At 42.0% G+C, this 24,072-nt stretch overlaps 1 protein-coding gene and 1 long non-coding RNA gene across 4 annotated transcripts in view; one reads left to right on the top strand and one right to left on the bottom strand.

Moving 5' to 3' along the window:
- LOC140336267 (uncharacterized) overlaps positions 1-3,366 on the top strand; it is a 7,062-nt gene extending 3,696 nt beyond the window's left edge. Inside the window, exons 2-3 of the long non-coding RNA XR_011921861.1 lie at positions 467-562; positions 3,074-3,366. This is a non-coding gene — a long non-coding RNA (uncharacterized lncRNA). The remainder of the gene's footprint in view (positions 1-466; positions 563-3,073) is intronic.
- The window catches only part of PTPRF (protein tyrosine phosphatase receptor type F), a 552,192-nt gene that overhangs the window by 237,186 nt on the left and 290,934 nt on the right, over positions 1-24,072 (bottom strand). The window lies entirely within an intron of this gene.

A 24,072-nucleotide genomic window follows, 5' to 3' on the forward strand; every position in this document is an offset into this window, starting at 1 on the left:
TTCAAATTCCCTTTCTGATCACTCTGTGTCATTCAAAATTCCCTTCTGATCACTCTGTGCTTTTTTTCCACTGTACGGCAGTTAGGACAGGGAACAGCAGGTGGCGCTGTGCCGGCTTCTTTCGCTCTGCTTTACAGACAGGAGAAGACACACCCTGCTCAGAGAGGAGAAGAGACACACGCTGCATGCAGCCAGAGACACACGCAGGATCGGGTATCGGGTGAGTATATTAATTATTTTAGAACACATTTGTCGTATAGGATGCACTAACTTTTCCCCCCTAGTTTTGGGGAAGAAAAAGTGCGTCTTATATGGCAAAAAATACGGTGTTTTATCTCCACTGCACATTAGTAAAACAGGTCTTGTATTCTTGCTATAATTACCCCAACCTTTTGTCCTTTTCACATGTGATCATTAGGCAGCTGAAGTTCCAAACAGCTCATCTCTCTATTTTATTTTATTGCAGCATACCTGATTGCCTCTTTATGTTGCTTTACCCTTCCCTGCTCTGAGCTCTGCTCCACACCGACGTCAAGAGTCAAGCCAAGAAACACCAATTCAGGTACTGCTTGTATTAAAAACAAATAAACGTAATTATTATCACACAGTATATATGTGTATAGCACAGTACATATATTAAAGCACCGTCATAGTTCATAGTCATGTCACTAGCTGTCCCTCAAAGGAGCTCACAATCTAATGTCCCTATCATAGTCATATGTCATTAATATAGTATAAGGTTGGGGGGAAGCCAATTAACCTAACTGTATGTTTTTGGAATGTGGGAGGAAACGGGAGTACCCAGGGGAAACCCACACAAACATGGGGAGAACCTGCAAACTCCATGACCGTTCAAACCTGGGACCCAGCACTGCAAAGGCCGGAGTGCTAAGCACTGAGCCACCATGCTGTCCATGATGCGGTAATGAATCCTGAGTTGCTTTCATTTATCCATTTTATATCTGCTGGGATTTCAAATAAAATGAACTGCAAACGTCAACGCTTCCCACATGTCAACTGCAGGAAATATATTTTACTTTAGGGTGCCGAGAATAATTTTCTGGCTGGTACAATGGCAGCGTGAAGGTTCAGAGAAGTGAGAAGGGAAGACATGAACTCAGAATCTTTTCTTTTTTTCTTTGTACCAACGGGTCTGAATCCTGCTAATGTAGGTTAGAGAATATCTGGAGGGTCTGCTTCTCTTCACTACAGTCTATTTTATTCCAGGAACACTTTCTGACATGACAGTGAGATCTTCCCCCACCTCCTCCTCTTCATCCAGAGGAGACATGGGAGCAGGAGGGAAGGCTTGGGAGTATTTTTGGTGCTGATAACAGGCGGCGCATTAACCCTGAAAGCTCCTGCGACCAGTAATATAATGTACCTGGCTAAATAGGGCACATAAGCAAGAGAAAAATAAATCTGTGCAATTTTGGTCTTTAGAAATCAATGTTTATTGCAGATTGTACATATTTATGGTTTTTCTCAAAAGTATCATTTGGGTTTTTATATATGCCCAGCAGCTCAGGATAGGTGAACAGCTCTGGAGATGCACAGTAAAGGGAACCTATACAAAGGATAATTTCCTTCTGGAAAAACTACACGCCTGCCTGCACTACTTTTTTTGAGCCAGCATGCAGCTAGTGAAGGCAGTACTCCAAATCTGCATTTGTTTGGCCTAACAGAATAGAAAGTTTACAAACCCTGGAATCAGTATGACAGCCAAGTAACCAGCATTGTAAAAGAAGAGATCAGCACTGACCATATGCATATTTTGGTTTGCAACTTCTAGTGTCATTTATTGTTCTTTTACTATTGGCAGAATATATTACACATGCACTCGCGAAAGACAATAAACCTGGTGCTAGCACACCAATGCAAATGCATATGAATTGCTGCAGCTGAGCTACTTTATCTGGATTGCATTACTTGGACACCTTTAGCTGCTCACCTGCTACAGATAAACTAGGTAGATAAGCAAGTGCCGGAGGAGCTTGTGTGATTCCAGCACTGGGAACTTTATTTAAAGTGGAGCTGTAGTCTGGTAAAATAGAAACAAGGCAAGAATACTTCCCTTTCTTTAGCAATTTCTTGAGTATCCTGTCTGCGGAGCATACTCTACAGTCCACTCTGGAGCCAAAGGACTGGTATAATACCATTGTGCAAAATATGCACAAAAATACCACCACTGGGTGCCTTATGGCTGAAGAAGGAAGGCTCCGGGCAAAAAAGCATTGGCTTTAATCCACACCTGCAATCGGAAGCTGCCCCCTGTCAATACCCCCTCATCACCTCTAGATGTCTTCAGTCTTCCAGTTTGACTATAAGGTTTGTGGAAATCCTGTAAGTGCAGGGGTTCACTATGCACCCTTCATTCCCAATGTATTGGTGCACAGAACAATGAGAGGATATCGATATCACCCCTGCATCAGACAGAATACGCATCTGCAGCATGGTGGCTCAGTGGTTAGCACTCTGGCCTTTGCAGCGCTGGGTCCAAGGTTGAATCTCGGCCAAGACACTATCTGCATGGAGTTTGCAGGTTCACCCGGTGTTTGTGTGGGTTTCCTCCGGGTACTCCGGTTTCCTCCCACAATCCATAAACTTGCAGTTAGGGTAATTGGTTTCCTCCCGAAATTGTCCTATATATTGTAATAATGACATATGACTATGATAGGGACATTAGATTGTGAGCTCCTTTGAGGGACAGCTAGTGACATGACTATGAACTTTGTACAGCGCTGTGTAATTTGTTGGCGCTATATAAATACTGTGTAATAATATTAATATGAGAAGAGGAGGAGGGCTTTGCAGTGCCATATCAAGATTTCCGAAAAGGCGAGTAATAAAACAGACTGTTATTTGGGGCATGGTATGAAATTTACAGATAGTTAATGTACAGTGTAATAATGTAGAATCCTTGTTCCTATGTATAAATTGTAGTCTTTATATACATGGCAGTATGAATATTTGCTCATTAGACATGCTGTGCTTCCAGCTTTGTAGTGCTGTGCAGTGATTGTGTTTTACTGATTATATTTTTGCACTATAATTCTTTCAAACATATTTTTAGGCTACCCAATGGACCCCACCCCCGTCCTCAAAATGGTCAAGCGGAGGTGTCCACAAGCACCTACATGTCTCCCTAATCAGCCACAACCAGCTCAGAGCACAATTACCAAGCCCTAGATTCCTGTCTGGCTGAGATTAGGTCTATCTCTGCACACCGCAGGCTGGTTATTTACAGAGGAGAAGGAGTACCAGGCGTTCCTCCCCTGGCGTGTTGGATCGCGGCGCCCCGCTGTGTCCTCCCTCACATGGCGATGTACAGAGACGCAGAGAAACCTGACAGATAAAATGATCAAATAGGAGGAATGGGAGCGACAAAAAGCCCGCTGGAGGAAAGAGACAAACACAACACAGCCCATCGACCTTCAGATAAAACTTACAGGAGACATCATTACAAAACCAAGGTGAAAAAAAGGAAAAAAAAACTTGAAGGCTTTAAATTTTGACCCCCCAAAAATATGATAGTTGAAATATAATAGCTTTCAATCCCATGATTCTGCGGGGGGATAGGTTTGATAAATCACCATGTTTGCCGCCTCTGCAATATGTCCCAGAACCCTCTGCTGCCAGAAACATACCCGTCATGTAGTCCGAATGACCTATATATAAATAATTTCTCTGTATCATTGATGAATCGTCATATTTATCTTCTGTGGAGTGTTTGTGTTTAGTCAAATATCCTCAATTACGGACGCTGTAACAGAAATTTCATTTTGGTGCTTCTCCAGGAAGATAAAAGGAAACAGGAAAATAGCTTGGTACATTCAGAAACTTTTAAAAAACTTTAACTCTAAAGTCAGTTGACTTCTGCTAATCTCTGATGAAACTCAGTGCGGAGTTTCTATTCATACACAACATGGCCAAACTTTGGAATACCTGACCATCATATCTGGCATAATGGACATTCCAATCCAAAATCACGGGCAATAGTATGGAACTGCACTCCCTGTCCTGTGGCTAAACCATCTTCCAATCTTCTGGGAAGGCTTTCCTGATTTTAGAAGGTGCCTGTGGGAAATTGGCCCCATTGGTGAGGTCGGGCACTGATGTTGGGTGAGAAAACCTGACTCACGCTTCCAATTCATCCCAAAGGTGTTCAGTAGGGTTGAGGTCAGGGCTCTGTGCAGGACACTTGAGTTCCTCCACACCAAACTTGTGACCCAAAAATATGATAGATGAAATATAATAGTTTTCAATCCCAAAATTCTGCAGGAGAATAGGTCTGAAACCACCATGTCTGCCGCCTCTGCAATATGTCCCACAACCCCCTGCTGCCAGAAACATACCCGTCATGTAGTGAGAACCACCTATATAAAAATGAATCATTTCTCTGTATTATTGATGAATCATCATATTTACCTTCTGTGGAGTGTTTCTGCATGTTTAGTCAAATATCCTAACATTGAAGGAGCAAGTCACCATGTACCAGAATCTGCTACCCGAACTCCCTTCCTCCCCTGGCTATGTGTTACAGAAGAGTCATCAGTGAGAGAAATAAACTTGCAGTAGGTTTGCAACATTGCTTCATAAATTCTGCATTGGCTTATTCATGGACAGTAAACAATATTTTGTAATTCCCTATAATATATGTGGTCTCTGCTATTCTAACAAAGTTTTATTTGCATTTTGAATATTGTTTGTTGTCCTACTTTAGCTTTAATTATCTTGTATTAATGATGGGAGTCTTCTCCAGCTCATCCCAAACATTCTCCAAGTCTAGATTTGTGGTGGCCAATCCATGTGTGACAATGTCTCATACTCCCTGAACCAAAATCTGATCATGATAAATCCTGGCATTGTCATCTTGGAAAATGTCTGTGCCATCAAGGAAGAAAAAATCCCATAATAGACAAACCTGGCAATTCTGTATATTTATGGGGTCAGGGGGCCTTCATTTTTTTGGCCATCATACTGAACCTAAATCTGTCCAACTAAAACAACCCCAGATAATAACCCTGCCCTCACTGAAACCACAGATCATAACACTGCCACCACAGGTACCCCAGATCATAACACTGCCCCCATAGGCACCCCAAATCATAACACTGCCCCCACAGGCACTCTACATAATAGCAATGCCCATGCAGACACCCCAGATCATACAACTGCCCCTACAGACACTCCAGATCATACAACTGCCCCTACAGACACTCCAGATCCTAAAACCACCGGGTCAGCACCCTAGACTTCCCCCACAGGCATCCTATATCATAGCAACATCACCAAAGGCACCCCAGATCATAACACTGCCCCACATATATTTTTGTGTATGTGTAAAAACAAAAACAAAAACGAAGTATATAATAAATAATAAAATAAATAATAATACCATTGAAAAATTGCACTGAAAAAAAGAAATAAATATAAATATATATATATATATATATATATATATATATATATATATATATATATATATATATATATATATATATATATATATATATATATGCTTTATGTATGTCACTTTTATACACAAGTTATGAGTGAAGAAAGCAGGCAGAAATACGAATGATAGGTTCTGCACTGCAGGCTGTTGAATGAGATGCAGTTTTACATTAACAAGTATATATGATTTGTTCCCTTTCCAAGAATTGCTTTATACTCTACAATTATCTTACTGATCTCTATACCATTATATCTAGAACTGCAAGGTACACTGTAACAAAACATGCAACCGTACTACAACCCTGTCGTACGGCTGTCTCTTCCTTCCTTAAAATGGAATCTTGAAGGTCCCATTAATATCTAATTGCTCTTTTCCTCTTTGTAAACTGAATAATCCTGTTCCCAAGCAGCAGAGTGCATGTTGCCGTCAATTTAGTATGGAGCTAGGGAATTGTGACGCATATTACTTTTACAAAAGCTTTTACCCAAGTCTTCCCCACCGCAGCCTTTTCACCCTGCGCTTAATGAGCTGTGCAAGCGACGGCCACTCGTATAAAAACATATATCGTTTTGTTAAAGTACTTCCTGACAATTTTTTCTTCCCCCTGACCAATGTAAAATGAAGCTCTGATGAGATTTACTTAAGTTTCTTCAAGGAGAACTCTTGTACTAAAATTTAAGTCTGATAACACAAAGAATTTCAAGTCCCAGAGACGAGTACGGGAAAAATGATAAGGCTTTCTCTGAAAACGGAGGATTAAATTACGGGCGCTGTAACAGAAATTTCATTTTGGTGTTTCTCCAGGAAGATAGAAGAAAACTGGAAAATAGCTTGGTACATTGAGAAACTTTTATAAAACTTTAACTCCAAAGTCAATTGACTTCTGCTGGTCTCTGATGGAACCCAGTGCGGAGTTTCTATTCATACACAACATGGCCACAGGTTTGGAATACCTGACCATCATATCTGGCATAATGGACATTCCAATCCCAAATCATGGCCAATAGTATGGAACCGCACTCACTGTCTTGTGGCTAAACCATCTTCCAATCTTCTGGGAAGGCTTTCCAGATTTTAGAAGGTGCCTGCGGGAAATTGGCCCTCATTGGTAAGTTTGGGTACTGATGTTAGATAACAAAACCTGACTCACCATTCCAATTCATCCCAAAGGTGTTCAGTAGGGTTGAGGTCAGGGCTCTGTGCAGGACACGCAAGTTCCTCCACACCAAACTGGTGCCCCATGTCTTTATGAAGCTGGCTTTGTACCCCGGGGCACAGTCATGGGGAACAGAAAAGGGTCTGCACCAAACTGTGACCACAAGGCTGAAGGAGCCCAATTTTCATCAGTCTTTGTATGATCTAGCAATAAGAGCACCCTTCACTGGGGACACCTGGGCTCAGGGGAACTCGGGACTGGTTTTAAAGTATGTCCAAAGATTCTCACCTTCTCCATGGCCCCAATTTGTAGAATTGCTTGGGTTCATCAAGCTAGAATGATGATTGGGGGCTCCCACTTCAGATTAGCCTAAGTTATATGGAGGGCTGTGAACATACTTTGACCCTATAGCCCTCTCCTGCACATCTATCCAAAATTGTTTTAGTTGTTTTGGATGGAGGAGCTGCAGTGCACCAATTGCTGGTATAAACAACTACATACCACAATGTATTTGGCACTTATCCTGATTATTTTTAGGGTTTTAATACTTCAGCCTGAAGCCTACACCTTAACCTTTAATCTCTATTCAACCCCAAGCCTTGGACAAAGTTTGTATTATCACATTGATTAATACTATAGGTCTATTAAACTGATAATAATACAATGATGTATTGTACCCAATACCAATCTATGAAATGAAACGTCAATGTCAACGTGGCCACACACAAAGCAACTGATCCCCTACCTGAGTTCTTCCAGAGAAATAAAAAGAACTGTTAAACTACAGAATATCCAAAAATAACCCCTAAAGCAGCAAATGCTTTCATCCTGCTCATGGATCATTTCAATATGTCTCAATTTTTAACAACCCTAGATTTCCCACCATGCACTGCTTCCCACCTGAAATTCATGAGCTGCAATGTGCACAGCTTCAGAACCATTCATATCTGTGTGACACATGAGGGTGCCTTGTTCAGGTTTTCCTGCATCAACTGCCTACTGAATGGCAGTGCATGGAAAGAACGATTGTTTATAATAAATGTGAAAATAAAGCTGTGAATCCATAACCAGTCCTGCATAGGGATTCCCTATGACAAGGAAAGGAAAAAAATGTTGCCCATTGTCCTGATTGTGCACCCATCAGGGCTCTATGTGGATTTGTATGTTGGGATCCCAATGATCCTCACATTATCCTCCGCTGCCCCCCCTCTAATAGGAAAAAAAAAAAACATGGTGAACTAGAAGCTGCACTTGTCCCTGTCGACACACCAGGCCGGCAGATGGAACAGAACACTCCAGCTTGACATAACATAACAGTTTCACACGGCTGAGTGTTATCACAGCTTATCTTCAGCCCAGCGGGGTTCTGGGAAATGGCTCTGGACCGCAGCCAAGGCCTTCCAAACAATGAGCGTTGCTGTCTATAGGTCTGCAGTAAAATTACCCTGTGTGGGTCGTATTTTTATTTATTTTATTCCTTTATATCATGACGACAAATTATAAAGAGCTCTCCATTCAGCTCATGGTTCCCTGGGATGGGAAAAAAAAAAGTTTGTGAACGCCATGATACATCCTGCCCCACCGAAACCACACTTCCTAAGTGGAAAAAATGATCATGAGTGACGAGCTTCCATGTGCAAAAAAGGGAAAAAAACATAATAAAAATAAATGAATAATATTTTTGAAATAAAATGGATTGGTTGCACCAAGCAGACAAATTCCGTGTTTAGAAAATCAGCACCAAACCCAATTCCTAAATGCCGTTTCCGCAGCTCGAACGGCTTCATATTTCATTGACTTGGAGTGGATCAAGCAGTTTATAATGAATGGGTTAAAAAAAATTTTAATTGTCATTGCTGCAGTTTAAATTTTCTGTTCTTCTGTATACACCGAGTGCTGAACGGTTAATTTCTGTCCAGTAATGGCCGCAGCTAAATATTGTGTGTGTGGGAAGCGATGGACACAAGGTTGGTTACACTGACACATTTATAGAATCTTGTTGTTCAGGGCCGGAGCCTGGGGGAGTTCTGAGTCACATCACTGTCTCCGTCTCACCCGCTGTGATGGAGTTTTTGACAGCCTGTCAGTCATCCATCCACCGAGATCCAGACAGATAGACGATACATAGAAATAGATAACGCAGGTAAAGTGCATTTAATGTCAGATTTACTGTTTCTATTTATTAAATGAATGCATTCTTTGTATTATACCTACCTATATTATTTTCAAGTATTTATAACCTCTCACAGAGATCAAAGAACTCCCCTCTAATAATACCCTCATCATAGGATGGTGCCATCTTTGTTCAGGCATTCAGGATTACCATTCACTTCCTATGGAGAGGTGACACAATCTTGTAAATCCCAGTGTCTGTGCAGTTCTTCCACAGATGTCTCACACAGGTAAACCCCTCACCTTTCACATTCTATAGAATAGGTTGAATAGAATAGGAATGACACAAGAGACTGTTGATCCAGGGAACATTGTATTGCCGCACGCGATCAGGATGGTGTTTTTTTTACCCCATTGGTGCCTTATACATTTTTTTGCCTTCCTCTGGGTCAACTATGCATCTATAGTTCCACCTGGAATATTTAGGTTTCTAGGTTGGTTATTTTCCTAGTGCTGATTTATCACCCAGAGTTCCTCCAGAGGTTGCTGGGGGTTTCTTGAGCAATGGGCAGATTGTGTCTTTCAGGTCAGTTTAAGTGACACCATTATCCTTTTGGCTATCTGTAAGGGTGACATTCTTCCCAAAAGCCAGAAATGTAAGAGATATTATTCCCACTGACCACCACACTAAATGTATTGTGAGCTGTGTATATAGGAATTATGGAAGAGGTTCCCTGAAAGGTATTTCAAGGGTTTCCCCATTTTAAAAGGGCCGAGAAACACTGACCTAGTGGTTATAAATTATGGATTTGTGTTTTTTTTTCAACCTGACTGGATACAAAGTAAAATGTTGCAATCTGAATTAATGCTTCATCTTGGCTGCAGCAGACTAATGGCATCATCTGAGCAAAGTCAAAGTCTCTGATCACGAATGGCTGTTAAAGGATATGACAGATTTCTCTATACAGTTGCTGTATTTTGAGATTCAGTTCTCAATGCAAACTCAGTTCTATTTATTTTGATGTCCTAATACATATGAATTAGATTTATAAAAATGGTTAATGGAGTCACTCTTAAAGAAGTTTATTTTCACCCAACCCAGACATCCAGAGCTGACAAACTGGGAAATCCATTTGTTGCTCTGAAAGCATTCTCAGCTTACAAAGAATCCAAAGCGAGCCCAAATCCCAAGGGTGCCGGGGGACCCACAAGCAGCGCCGTTCCATTAATAGACAATCCGCAAAGCGAGGTTTAATTTCTAAACATGCACAGCGTGGCCACTAAAATTTACACTTTATTATCCGGATACAGTGCTCACCACTGAGCTCACTTCCCCATAAATTGCAATAATTAAACTCGTTTGTTTTAGGCTTTTAAGGTGACTCTGCTGGAAAAGCAGAGGAAAGAGAGAACCGTTTCTCATACTGCTGGGTGAATGGTTTGTTCTGCACCTCAGACATTTCCTTGTGAAGTATCAAAGTATGAAAATAAGCTTTCCTTCACAGAAAAGGTGAAAATTCTGCTGCATGGGCCTGGGAGTCCAGCCATGAACCCAGAGGACACCCCGCCGGTTGGTAAAAACTGACACTAAAAATCATTCTAAATGGTGCTTTGTGCAGGCCGCAACTCCAACCGTTCACTTTCACCCATTACATTTCAGGTCTTTCACATGCTGAGGCAAAACATCACACGTGGGCATTACCTGGGACGACATGCACATCCAATCTGTTTAGGAATTTCCCATTGTTCCAGACTGACATTCATCCATTTTGTCAGTTGCATAAATCCTCTCAGTATTGTGTCTTGGAATTTGGTCTCCAGAGGAATAAATAGACTCGGCACCGATCCTTATCCGGGTTGCGGCACCAAACTATTGTGTAGAAAATTGATGGAATAAAATAAGCAGCAAATCCAATCGTCCACAGAGACAAGTTGCCGGGGTTTATTAGCAGATTTACAGACCAAACAGCAATGACAAGCTAGGTTCAAATGCCAGCACTACACCCAGGAGCCAGCTCACTACTTACTGAGACGGGGTGATGTGATGTTTTCAGGAAGTTATGTACAGCACTGGGTCACCCCTCCAACCAGCCATGATCTGTCATTATTGCATACAGAAACATCACTGGGTCTACAATACAGTATGTAATAAAATGGAGAGGTTTTATTTTTTTATTTAGCATTTTTGTAATAAAGAGGAGCCAGGGATGGCAAAATATGAGCAAAATAAACTTCAGATCTCTTCCACATTTTATGAGGGAAGCCATACAAACTTTATGCATTCCCCATCTCTAGGCACTTGCTATGTGATAATGACAGGGCTCGGCACTTTGCCACCCTGCTGTCCATGTGTACTGCAATGCCCCTTTAAATATAAGATATTCTCGGCTCCCCTATATCAGAACCATCAGTGCAGACAGCTTCCATACTGCTTGCTCTATATTTCACTGACAGGAGAGAATGGCGAGGATTCTTTTGTTCCATGGCAATTATTGAGACAGGAGCCAGATGACAATAGCTTGGCGCGGTGGCGTTTTGTGCTGTCAGGAAGTATACATTAAGGGTAATTGTGGCTGGGGACGTTTTCTCCTTTGTATTCCGCACCACAGAGGCGCTATGCATGCATGCATTCTGGTTCTGAATCACAGACAATTGTACGGCGCATTGTCCTCCAAAATACAAATGTCTGGTGGCTGGGGCACAACTGGTTAATGGGCGACAGTTTAGGGTGAGCGTGGCAAAAACGACATGTGTGTTTAATGTGGGTCTGCTGAGACATGATCACACCCGACAATTGTCTGCTTGATAAAATGGGATAAAGTGTAAGTGTTTTATTCTTCTTAAAGCCGAATTACAAATAAATTCCATTGGCCGATCACTCCTCTAACTTATCAGCTTTGGGTTATAGTGTCCCCATCAAGGAAATTCCCTCATTTACCAAGTGGTCATTTGGACAGAAAGTCCGAGGAAATCTCTATAAAATGGTCACAGACAGCAATAGAAAACGAGAGGGATCCAAACCCATGTCACTATGCTCAAAGTATACTGAAGGGGATTTTAACGTGAAACTGTACTTATTGATGGGTGGTGAGCTTCTGCCATAATCAGTATATATATGTTCAGCTTACTTCCCAATTATGGCACAAACTTACCTGTTTGGAGGTGCACTGCAGCAATGACAGATCCATGGATTTTGGATATGGCAGCAGATCCTATACCTGCCCCAACTTTAAAGCAATGAGATGAGCTCATCGGTGCACCGCTTCTCACTTCACTCTCCAGTCACTGGTTAGAAGTAGGGAGAAAAAGATCCATTCCTCTCCTCCCCGGTACATAGGGCTGTGCTTTGTAAATCTAAGGCCTTTTATTTTATCTGGAGCTGGTGGGGGGGGGTCATAGAAAGGTGCAGATTATGCCGCTGCACAGGGGCCAGGAGCCTTGTTAGCCAACAGAGGCCCTAAGTCAGTTTTGCACTCATTGTTGGCTATATCTGCCATTGGAATGATCTGTCATTCTCATGCAAAATCTGCTTTAGTCACTACTAACACATGTGACCAATAAAAAGAGGCGCTGGAAATAAATTATAGCAGGATAAAAATGCTTTATATTACTTTTGGTAAAATTTTACAGTGCAGCGGCTGTAAAAAATCTGAAAGTGTCCGCTGAGCTTCCGGCTGTACATACAACAATGGCGTCTTTATACTTTCAGCAGAAATTTAGGGGTTGGTAAATGGTGAAGCCCCCTTTAATGTAATGCCCCATTGATTCCATGACACTGTGACCTTTGTAGCAGCCATGTTTGTGGTGCCACTAGACCAGATGTTTGTTGGGCCCCAGCACAGCGTTGCTTCGCTCGGCATGGCCCATAAGTGACATAAAAAAATCCTCTTTTTGAGGCAGGCGAGAACATTCATCTGAAGAATGTTAAAGGCTGAAGCCACCCAGGGACCCCGGAGCCGCAATCTATCATTCATGAAGTGTTTAAATCCTGCATTGCACTGTAAATGGCATCGCCTCGGTGGGGCACCGCCAACCAGTGGAACGTGCCTCCTCCACACTCATCCATTACTGAGGACAAGGGATGAATCCACACTGGAAGACGCCTGGCGTTCAGCTACTAATGTAATAAAACGCTGAAGGAACCAAAAAAAATCATCCTCTGGGACGACGCTGATAAACTATCTCACACCGGCAAACGGTTCGGTTAAAAATTGTTCTGCGGTGAAGGTTAAATAAATGACGACCCTCCGAAATTTAAAGAGTAACTCCTCCTTGGAGCAATAAAATACATTCAGCTTTGTTTACCCTAAAACCAAAGGGGAAATTTTACCCTTATTGGGGCAACAAGCTACCTTGTAATCAGCTTTATATCTCATCTGTATTATTTGGCAGCAATGTGGCAGGACTGGTCACATGACCCATCAGAATTGGGGTATTGGAAGCAGGCAGGTGAGTGGTGCTCACACAATCCTCTCCTCAGAAAGTTGTCACCTTTGTTCTAGCAGAGGAATTCATTCACCTTGTGATGTCATAGAGGTAATGAACACCTGGAAGAGTCACACTGACACCTTATTTAGCATGTATATATATAACACAAAAATATTATTGGTGGTGAGTTTATTCTGAGCACACAATATGAATCTTTCAGATTGAATGGGAAGAACATTTCTTCTTTCAGTATCATTTGGGTTCTTTTCTTTTTTTTTAATGAAAATATTTCTCATTATTGTATTTCTTGTGGTTTGTAAACCATCCGCCTGCTTCTCTTTGTAATATTAATACATTATCTGTATGAATTGCGGGCTTTTAAAGGAAATCTGTAGATTTAATTTCATATTTCATAAAGGTCAATAAGTTCAGCTTCTCAGAATGGACAGAAGTTTGAATCCGGAGCAACAACAACAAATGACAACATCCCCCAACATATACAATTTATCCTAATTTAGGCTCTCTGGGTAAAAAAATGAAAATGTTCAAATAATTTGCTAACAGTGCAGCCATCACACATACGGCAGAACTAATGATGAGAAAGTACGTAGTGTTCTGCTATCCATGATTCACAATCCTAATTTTCTTTTTGTCTGACACCTGCTGAGATCCATTCTTATTTTTTTCCATCAGGCATATTGCATGGAATGGTCGGATTCAAGCGCACGCCGTCATCCTTTCATCTAGGTCACAAACTATTTTTCTCTCTGAAGCTTTGCAGTAAAAAACCACCATAAATAAAAAGTGTCTGAGAACACAAAGCCATCACACCTGACAAATCAGAAACCTGAGCTGCTAATTACACTTTTCTGCCTGTCCGATCTCATTGCGGAATATGAATGCGTCACCTTGCCAGGATTAAGGAGCATGCAGGGGAAGGTACTGGAATTTGGGAATGAATGGCGCTGTTTTGGAAAGATGGCAGATGGGAAGACATGGGGGGATTTTCTATAGGAGTTTGGGCTGCAAAGAATCATTCACTTATTCACTTATTAAATGTGGTGAAAATTCACTTTGTAAGAATACTCAATCATGTGCAAGAAAATTTAGGATTTGGATTTTTTGCTTGCACATGATTGGATGGCTAAAGTGAGCAGAGCTTTCACCTCAATCACTGTGCTAAGTGAATCTCTTGCAGAGTGAATACTCCTGTTGTATTATAGACCACTTTCACAATAATGACTAAATGAAGGTCAAGGAAAGGAAGAGAGAAGATGGGCTTTTTTAGTAGCACCGTGGAGGTAATTATGTATAAAATCTATATAATTTTTATTAAGGTACAAGAAACTTGTTACAATATGGCATAATGAGGAGTGCCCGCCATATCTGTTGAAACATTATTTATTTTACATTATGGACAATGGATCTGGAACACATAAATGTGAGCAGGAACACCTACAACTCCAATATGAACATGAAAAGAGTCAGGAATTTGGACAGGGGGATCTTGCTGTTGCACCATCCATGGTATATGAACCAGGGAGTTGCCCCAGCCTATTAGACTCCACTTCTTCATAACTTTACAACTTTGTTTTGTCAATTTGTGTAACCAATAATTTGCAATCTGATGAAACAAAGTAGCTGACTTTTAACTTGAAACCTTGGAGTTGCCATAACAGAGAGGTTGCCAACCACAGCGAATGGTGTGAGAGGACCTGTGCAGTCACGTCTATGAGCATGACATAACTGCAGCAATTATTTGCCTTCCATTCTTTTTGGACAAAGGCTTCCCAGACAAACCTTCCCATCTGTATTTACATGTGTACACAAACACCGACAATAGGCAGTAACCGGATCCCTCAATACAGAGAGCAGAGATTCAGGCTCACAAGGGAGGCATTACGATTTTGGCACATTCTCCAAGACAGACTTTGCTGCAAAGGCAGTAAAAGATATTAGATTTGTAATTATAATGTTGGATGCCAGGACCTCATTACAAGAAATGAATCTATAGTATTGTTTTCAACTTTAACAACACATTCCAGGCTAACGGCACCTAAATCGTTTGGCCAAACCAAGAGAATGGTGTCTGTGCAGGGAGCGCGTTGGGGGACCAGGAATTGGAAGAAATGTTGTTATTTGTATGGACCAGGGACAGGCATAAGAAGGTGCAAAGTGTGATATTGCATGAGGGCCCCAGACCTTTCTTACCCAACAGGAGCTCCAAATAAGTTGGAGAGGGGAGCCCAAGTCAATTGTGCATAGGCGCTCACTGTTGGGTATGTCCACCACAGAGATGAGAAGACGTCTAATCATTTTTGCTGATGATGCCACCTCTGATATCACTGCAAACTTCTAATCACTGCATTAGAAACTGCAGCAACTAGGAGCCAGCTTTATTCCCTTATTCTGTCCAGCGATGTTACTTGCAGCAGCAAGAAGAACAAAGAAAAAGCAGCATCCCCAGCTCTCCTTTACCCGTGCAGCCTGAGATGTACGATCTCTGCATCCCCAGCACACACTCTGAGGTTGTGCACAGCTGAAGGGGATTTTAGGAGCAGATTACTTCCTGGTTCAATCCCCTGCCCCTGCCATCGGCTGTTGGGACTTTATAGCCTCTCTGCTCACAGTCACCAGTTGTCTGTTGTAGCATTAAGCTGGGCTGACTGAATACTGGTTGTTAGTTTTGGATTTACTATTGGGAATTCTGCCTGTTTCCTGACCTTGCAACTATTTGCTGCCTGGACTGACCTTGTGCCTGTGACCCCGACTCTGTTTTTTGTCTTTTCCCTTGAATACCTCGTCTGGTGGACGGATTACCTGTGTATAACCTCTGGGTCTGTATTCTGGCCCTGCCTCTGCTAGAATCTTGGTACTACATGATGTGTTGGCTCCAGGTCCTCCGCCATTCCTTCCCCAGTTGCCATCCCTTGTGCACAGAAGTCCTGGAGGCAACCGTATGCTGGGATGGTGCAACTAGTCTCCCGAGTGTGGGCTTGCTATAAGCGTTAGATTGGGGGAGTTGCATCTGGCTAGCATCGGTGTTGGACCTGGGCCTTACAAATTATTTTTTTATAATTATGGAGGATCAACGTCACATGTCCAAGTTACTACACTTTGCTGGGAGCCATGTTGGCATGTTAACCAGTAATAACCTCATTAGGAGGTCCTGTGTGATGATAGACCACTAATAACAGACTTATGCCAGGATTTCACAGACATGACATCAGCGGGAACACACAAACACCTAATAGCCCCATCCTCCCCCCTACTAGAAACACCCTAACGACACGGAGGACCATGACGGCATCTATCAACAGGTGTGCACAGGGCTCCTGAGCAGCAAACAATGGCAGACACGCAGGTTATGACATGTTTCTATTCCAGTGCTGCAAGCACACTTGACAGGTTCAATTTCAGCAGGGAAGGAATAAACACAAGGTAAACAGGCTGGGAGCAACAAGCCACGGAGGGGGAAAAACGACATTCACAGACTAGACGGAGCGACAGCTCATGAAATCACATACACAAATACCGTGTGGAGCGCGCCGTGGAAGTTGTTTCCCCGCTTGCTTGGAAAGACAACGCTATCACGTTTTCAATTTAGCTTTGCAGATGGCACTGATCTGTGCAGGAGCCTGCCTTCCATTCTTTTTGGACAAAGCCAGACAAACCTTCCCATCTGTATTTACATGTGTACACAAACACCGACAATAGGCAGTAACCGGATCCCTCAATACAGAGAGCAGAGATTCAGGCTCACAAGGGAGGCATTACGATTTTGGCACATTCTCCAAGACAGACTTTGCTGCAAAGGCAGTAAAAGATATTAGATTTGTAATTATAATGTTGGATGCCAGGACCTCATTACAAGAAATGAATCTATAGTATTGTTTTCAACTTTAACAACACATTCCAGGCTAACGGCACCTAAATCGTTTGGCCAAACCAAGAGAATGGTGTCTGTGCAGGGAGCGCGTTGGGGGACCAGGAATTGGAAGAAATGTTGTTATTTGTATGGACCAGGGACAGGCATAAGAAGGTGCAAAGTGTGATATTGCATGAGGGCCCCAGACCTTTCTTACCCAACAGGAGCTCCAAATAAGTTGGAGAGGGGAGCCCAAGTCAATTGTGCATAGGCGCTCACTGTTGGGTATGTCCACCACAGAGATGAGAAGACGTCTAATCATTTTTGCTGATGATGCCACCTCTGATATCACTGCAAACTTCTAATCACTGCATTAGAAACTGCAGCAACTAGGAGCCAGCTTTATTCCCTTATTCTGTCCAGCGATGTTACTTGCAGCAGCAAGAAGAACAAAGAAAAAGCAGCATCCCCAGCTCTCCTTTACCCGTGCAGCCTGAGATGTACGATCTCTGCATCCCCAGCACACACTCTGAGGTTGTGCACAGCTGAAGGGGATTTTAGGAGCAGATTACTTCCTGGTTCAATCCCCTGCCCCTGCCATCGGCTGTTGGGACTTTATAGCCTCTCTGCTCACAGTCACCAGTTGTCTGTTGTAGCATTAAGCTGGGCTGACTGAATACTGGTTGTTAGTTTTGGATTTACTATTGGGAATTCTGCCTGTTTCCTGACCTTGCAACTATTTGCTGCCTGGACTGACCTTGTGCCTGTGACCCCGACTCTGTTTTTTGTCTTTTCCCTTGAATACCTCGTCTGGTGGACGGATTACCTGTGTATAACCTCTGGGTCTGTATTCTGGCCCTGCCTCTGCTAGAATCTTGGTACTACATGATGTGTGGGCTCCAGGTCCTCCGCCATTCCTTCCCCAGTTGCCATCCCTTGTGCACAGAAGTCCTGGAGGCAACCGTATGCTGGGATGGTGCAACTAGTCTCCCGAGTGTGGGCTTGCTATAAGCGTTAGATTGGGGGACTTGCATCTGGCTAGCATCGGTGTTGGACCTGGGCCTTACAAATTATTTTTTTATAATTATGGAGGATCAACGTCACATGTTCAAGTTACTACACTTTGCTGGGAGCCATGTTGGCATGTTAACCAGTAATAACCTCATTAGGAGGTCCTGTGTGATGATAGACCACTAATAACAGACTTATGCCAGGATTTCACAGACATGACATCAGCGGGAACACACAAACACCTAATAGCCCCATCCTCCCCCCTACTAGAAACACCCTAACGACACGGAGGACCATGACGGCATCTATCAACAGGTGTGCACAGGGCTCCTGAGCAGCAAACAATGGCAGACACGCAGGTTATGACATGTTTCTATTCCAGTGCTGCAAGCACACTTGACAGGTTCAATTTCAGCAGGGAAGGAATAAACACAAGGTAAACAGGCTGGGAGCAACAAGCCACGGAGGGGGAAAAACGACATTCACAGACTAGACGGAGCGACAGCTCATGAAATCACATACACAAATACCGTGTGGAGCGCGCCGTGGAAGTTGTTTCCCCGCTTGCTTGGAAAGACAACGCTATCACGTTTTCAATTTAGCTTTGCAGATGGCACTGATCTGTGCAGGAGCCAAACAAACAAATTCCATATTCCAGCTAGGAGATGGGCAGTACACCGCAAATGAACTAGACAGAGATGTTGCATGCAAACAAAAAAATGAATATACCACTCTCCAATAGAGAATATAGATTTTCTTTATTTATTATGTTCAGAAGAAAAACATTTAAATCCCTAGAAATATTTGATATATTTTGTAATCCTATTATCAGCCAATAGATGGCACCCAAATCTGCTTTTCAAATGTTTTCCTGTCCCATCCACATTTCCTTTGCTTGTAAACCTCAGTAGACCAAGCTGCCATTGACTTTTCGAAAAGCAAAGTAGGGAAAGTCTGTAGTGATTTACTCTGCAGATTTCTGTATGTGTTGGGATGAAACTTACACTATGATTTTGTGGTGGGCTCTGGCGAATTAAAGGTTACAGGTATGTCCACATACCTTGCGTTCCTGGCTTTAAAGTGAACCTGTCACTGCCTAAAACAGGTAGTTGACCATAGCCTCCTCCCTGATCCTCCAGTACAGGAAGTTTAAGCAGTGTCCCCGCTGGAGTCATACAGCAGTGTTAGGACAGAATAAGAAACAGACCTAGGAGTACATTTTTAATATAACATTAATTCAGTTGAACTCAATCCCTTTTACCAGGAGACGGCACAACCGGACAGCCCAAATAAATGCAGCCGTGGCAAACAGCGGTCTCCCCGGGTCACAGCGTGAAATGTTTTGCTGGACGCGTCCACATGGCTTTCTGCAGTAAATGGAGCGGTAGAGAAATTTCCTGGCACTTCCAGAAAGAAAAAGATAGAGAACTTTCAGCATAAAAGAATCAATAGGATGAGACATTAATTATGTAGGGAACATTAAAAGCAGCAGAGAGGGTGGGTGCTTTCACCATTCTGTAACCAGAATATTCAGGTTTAAAACTTCCCAATTCTTACTATTAATATTTGATTAGGATCTCCAGCCAGTAACGGAGAAGCAACATAATCTGATCCAGGCCCAGGGAACGTCTTGTAAGCTTTTAGCCGAGTAAGAGGAAACCCAGCCGGCCACAGGATGAGAGGGGGAAGTAGAGGCGCTCTGTAGAGAGTATTATGGATGGACACTAAGCTCTGTGTGAGCCTGACATCAACCACAAAGCCATATTATCGACTCAGCAGTCTTGCCCTTTGCAGAGCGGAGACAGACTTCAGCAAAAATGATGATTAAGCTGACAACTGCCTCTCGCTTTCAGGGATACACCCAGAAAATGCCCCTGGATACATCTTTGTGTACAGAAAAAAGCATCCCCTTTCATCTGATCACACGCTACCCATAGGGGTGATGGAAAAACAATGACTTATTGCTAATAAAATGAAATTGGTAAAGAAACATGGGAATCTGGAATTAAGAAATGATTATTCATAATCAGAATATTCCGATTAATCTACACACACATATATTACACAGGAGATAGAAAGTACAGAAAGTTTCAGATGCAAGACTATATGGCCAAAGCCGGTGGACAACGAATCATTGCACCCATAAGAGATTGATGGGCATCTGTTAGGAGGTGCTCAGTGGGCAGAAGATCCCAAGCGATACCTCACCACGGGAGGGCGCACACAACCTATTCCCTCCGGCGGCTGTGTTCGCGGTAGCACTGGGGTTGCTGAAACAGTGCCCTGTAGGTAACCACATCCCTGTAGCTGAGGTTTTTCTCCGCATCCTCTGCACAGCTGAAGGGAATTGAGTTGTGTGCAGCTGATTGCTGAGTAGTTCCTGCTAATCCCAGGCTGTGATTGGCTGCTTTATAGCCTCTCTGCTCCCAGTCAGATATATATATATTTGTTATAATTAGCCCCACTAAGGGTTTTTTTTTTTTTGCTTTATACCCCCTCTTTATTTCTGTTTTTTATGCTCAATAGTCTTTTTTTGATGGACATTACACTATAGACACAGATCCCACAAATTGACATTTAGAGAGTACTTACAAATATTATACATACGTTATAACCCAAACTTCTAAGACCAATGCTAATCCTTTCTGGCACTTGATTTCACACTGACATTGCTCAGTGACTATGTTATGATACTGTAATGTACTGATACTGTTTGTTTACTTTTTTGTAAACAATATTGTTGGATATCTCCATACTTTGTACTTTAACACGGACTGTTAAGTTTTCTAATAAGCGCACCCCCTGAAGAAGCCAATCGAGGCGAACGCTTTGAGATCACTGGTGCACGGTAACGGTCAAAATATTACTACAACTAAACTGGATGTATATTCGCATGTACTTGATTGCATGATTATACATAAGAACGTGTTTATAACAATACATCATTTAATTCTCTCCAGATTTCCATGCAGGGAGATTTATTTTACCTTGTAGGCTATAATTCTTAGGCATAATTCACCAAAATATGTCCAATATTTAATACATTTGGGGAGGGTGGTAGTTGAGATTATCCCCAGTGGGGGATCACAGAGTCACTTCTTTAGGTATAAATATTGGGTAAAGGAGAAGAGATGAAAGAAAGAGGTTTTGGCTCCAAATATGTGATCAATCATAATTTATGCAATCAAGTTTCGTTATATAAGCACTACACTGGGATATAGCTAGACAAAAAATTCTGTCTGTATAGTAATATTTTGACCGTTAATGTGCACAACACAACGCATTTCGCCTCAATGGGCTTCTTCGGAGGGTGCGCTTATTAGGGAAACTTAACGGTCTGTGCTAAAGTACAAAGTACAGAGATATACAACAATATTGTTTACGCAAAACATAAATAAACAGTATACGTACATTACAGTATCATAACATAGTCATTGAGCAATGTCAGTGTGAAATCAAGTGCCAGGAAGGATTAGCATTGGTAATAGTTAGAAGTTTTTAGAATGTGCATGTTATGTTTTGTACAAATTGAGCAAGGTGCACATTCTTCATTTCATGCAGAGAACATAAATGCCAATCTTCTTGATCCTGCACAAGCACTGGAGATAAGTAGTTGTTTAACACAATAACAAACTGACAATAAAATCTTATTTCTAGATTGCAGTGGCCAATAGGAACATCTCCTTGTTTTTATGGATGGTCAAATTATTGTAGATATTGCAAGATGTAAATTGATGTTTTTCGACTAAACTATATATATTTCTAAGATTACATTTCACACGGGATGACGGCACTGACACCATGTTAAAGAAATAAACAAAGTATCAGATTTCCTGGCAGGGGAAACACGTAATAAAACCAGGAAAGAGTGATAGGGTTGAATTTATAAATTCTCGGCCCATCAATTCAGCTGATTTTTTATTCAGAGCCATTCAGATCCCCATGCAGCGCTCTCTGTTATAGCGTCTGCTGGGCTTACCTGTCATGTTTTCTCTGTTACTGAACTGCGCCTCTTTTCTGACGATCCATTTGAACTCTGCCTGGACCGACCTCTGCTCATGACCCCGACTCTGTTTTTGCCTTTGCCCTTTGTACTTCGCTGGATGGACTGATTTCCTGTGTGTTTGACCTAGTTTTTTGGATTTCCTGACATTTCTTACTCTGCATTGTTGGGCGCTGGGTTGGCTGCCGGCCTATCTACAGACACCATCCATTGTGCACCAAGTCCTGGGAGCAACTGAGTGCTGGGAGACATAACCAGTCTCCCGAGGCTGAGCCGGGGCTGCTATAGGACTGCCACGTAGATTGGGGGATTGGTGTCTGGGAAATACCGGTATTGATCCGGACCTTACAGCATCCTATTTCAAAACCATGGAGTTTCCCTTCTACATGTTCCTTTTGTGGCTATTACAGCCTTCACCCTTCCAGCCAGGTTTTCCTTTCTACAAGATTTTGGAGTCTGTGGGAATTTATGCCCATTCAGCCAAAAGAACACCTATGAGGGTCAGTACTGATATTGGACCAGAAGCCCTGGTGTTCCAATTTATCTCTTAGCTATTTCGAAGGGTTGAGGTCAGGATTCTGTGTAAGAGAACACAATTTAGATGGCTCTGAAATTTCACATTTAGCGTTCAATATCAGAAAAAAAGTGTATAGTATCTTGAAAGCACAAATGGCTCTGGGAAGGCCATGGGGGTTAATGGAACGGATAAAGAAATGTAAGAAGCAGCACCCAACTGATTGTCAACCAATAAACCAATTTCTTGTCCAGTGATGAACAATCATTCATCTTTGTAAATACTTTACTAGTAATACTGAATAGATGGCACATTAAGTGTTGATAAGGATGATTTCTGTATGTTTTCTATACCTTTAGTGAAATGAAATTAGCAAATTGTTGGACTAGAAAATGTTGTACAGCAGAGAAGAAAAACATTTATATGTTCATTTATATGAATACCCCTGGTAGAAACTGTGTAATGGGGGAAAAAACATTGATACAGATTTGGAAGAGGTAGAGTTGGTATGGGCTCCTAAAGATCATCAATACTGTTTGCCTTACCCCATGGAGAGTTTTAAATACCAGAATATATGACAGTACATTTTTGAAGTGCTTTAAAGTGGTTGAGATACATATATATATTGGCGCTATATAAATCCTGTTTAATAATTTAATAATAATTATAGATTATTGATACCAGTCCTACACTTCCTGAGAAAGCAGAATCTGTGAAACGAGTCGAGAATAAATTACCAATATCCCTTTATGGAAACACTGGTTCTGATTTATGAAAACTCTCCAGGACTGGAGAAGATAATATATCATGGGAGAACCTGAGTGATCTAGCAAACCTAGAAAGGATTTCCTAAAAATCATTTGCTATTACATAGTGCTTTAAATCCTGGATCAGATCCAATCCTGATTTGCTGAATTACCCAGAATAACCTATGATGGTCTTTCTTCTCCAGCCTTGCAGAGCTTTAATAAATCAGGCCTGCTCAGTATTTTGGAATAGCGTCCCCATAACTTTGGCCTTTTGGATATTTCAGGAGTATGGGCAGTTGAATATAAGTGGAATCCCTGGGGGTTCTAAGCTGAAAAAATAACTATACAACTGCAAAATGCATAGTTAGTTCAGATCCAATGTTTCTTCCATTAGGAACACCTGATCCAATCTTCTATGAGGAACACCTGGATCCAATCTTCCACGAGGAACACCTGACCCAATCTTCCATGAGGAACACCAGATCACATCTTCCATGAGGAACACCTGATCCAATCTTCCACAAGGAATACCTAAACCCAATCTTCCATGAGGAACACCTCATCCTATCTTCCATGAGGAACAACTGATCAAATCTTCCATGAGAAACACCTGGATCCAATCTTCCATGAAAAACACCTGATCTCATTTTCCATGAGGAACACCTGATCTAATCTTCTATGAGAAATACATGATCTAATCTTTCATGAGGAACGCATGATCCAATCTTCAATGAGAAACCCCTGATCCAATCTTCCATGAGGAACACCTGATC

The sequence above is a fragment of the Pyxicephalus adspersus genome, chromosome 8 (assembly GCF_032062135.1).
Source record: "Pyxicephalus adspersus chromosome 8, UCB_Pads_2.0, whole genome shotgun sequence".
Taxonomy (NCBI): domain Eukaryota; kingdom Metazoa; phylum Chordata; class Amphibia; order Anura; family Pyxicephalidae; genus Pyxicephalus; species Pyxicephalus adspersus.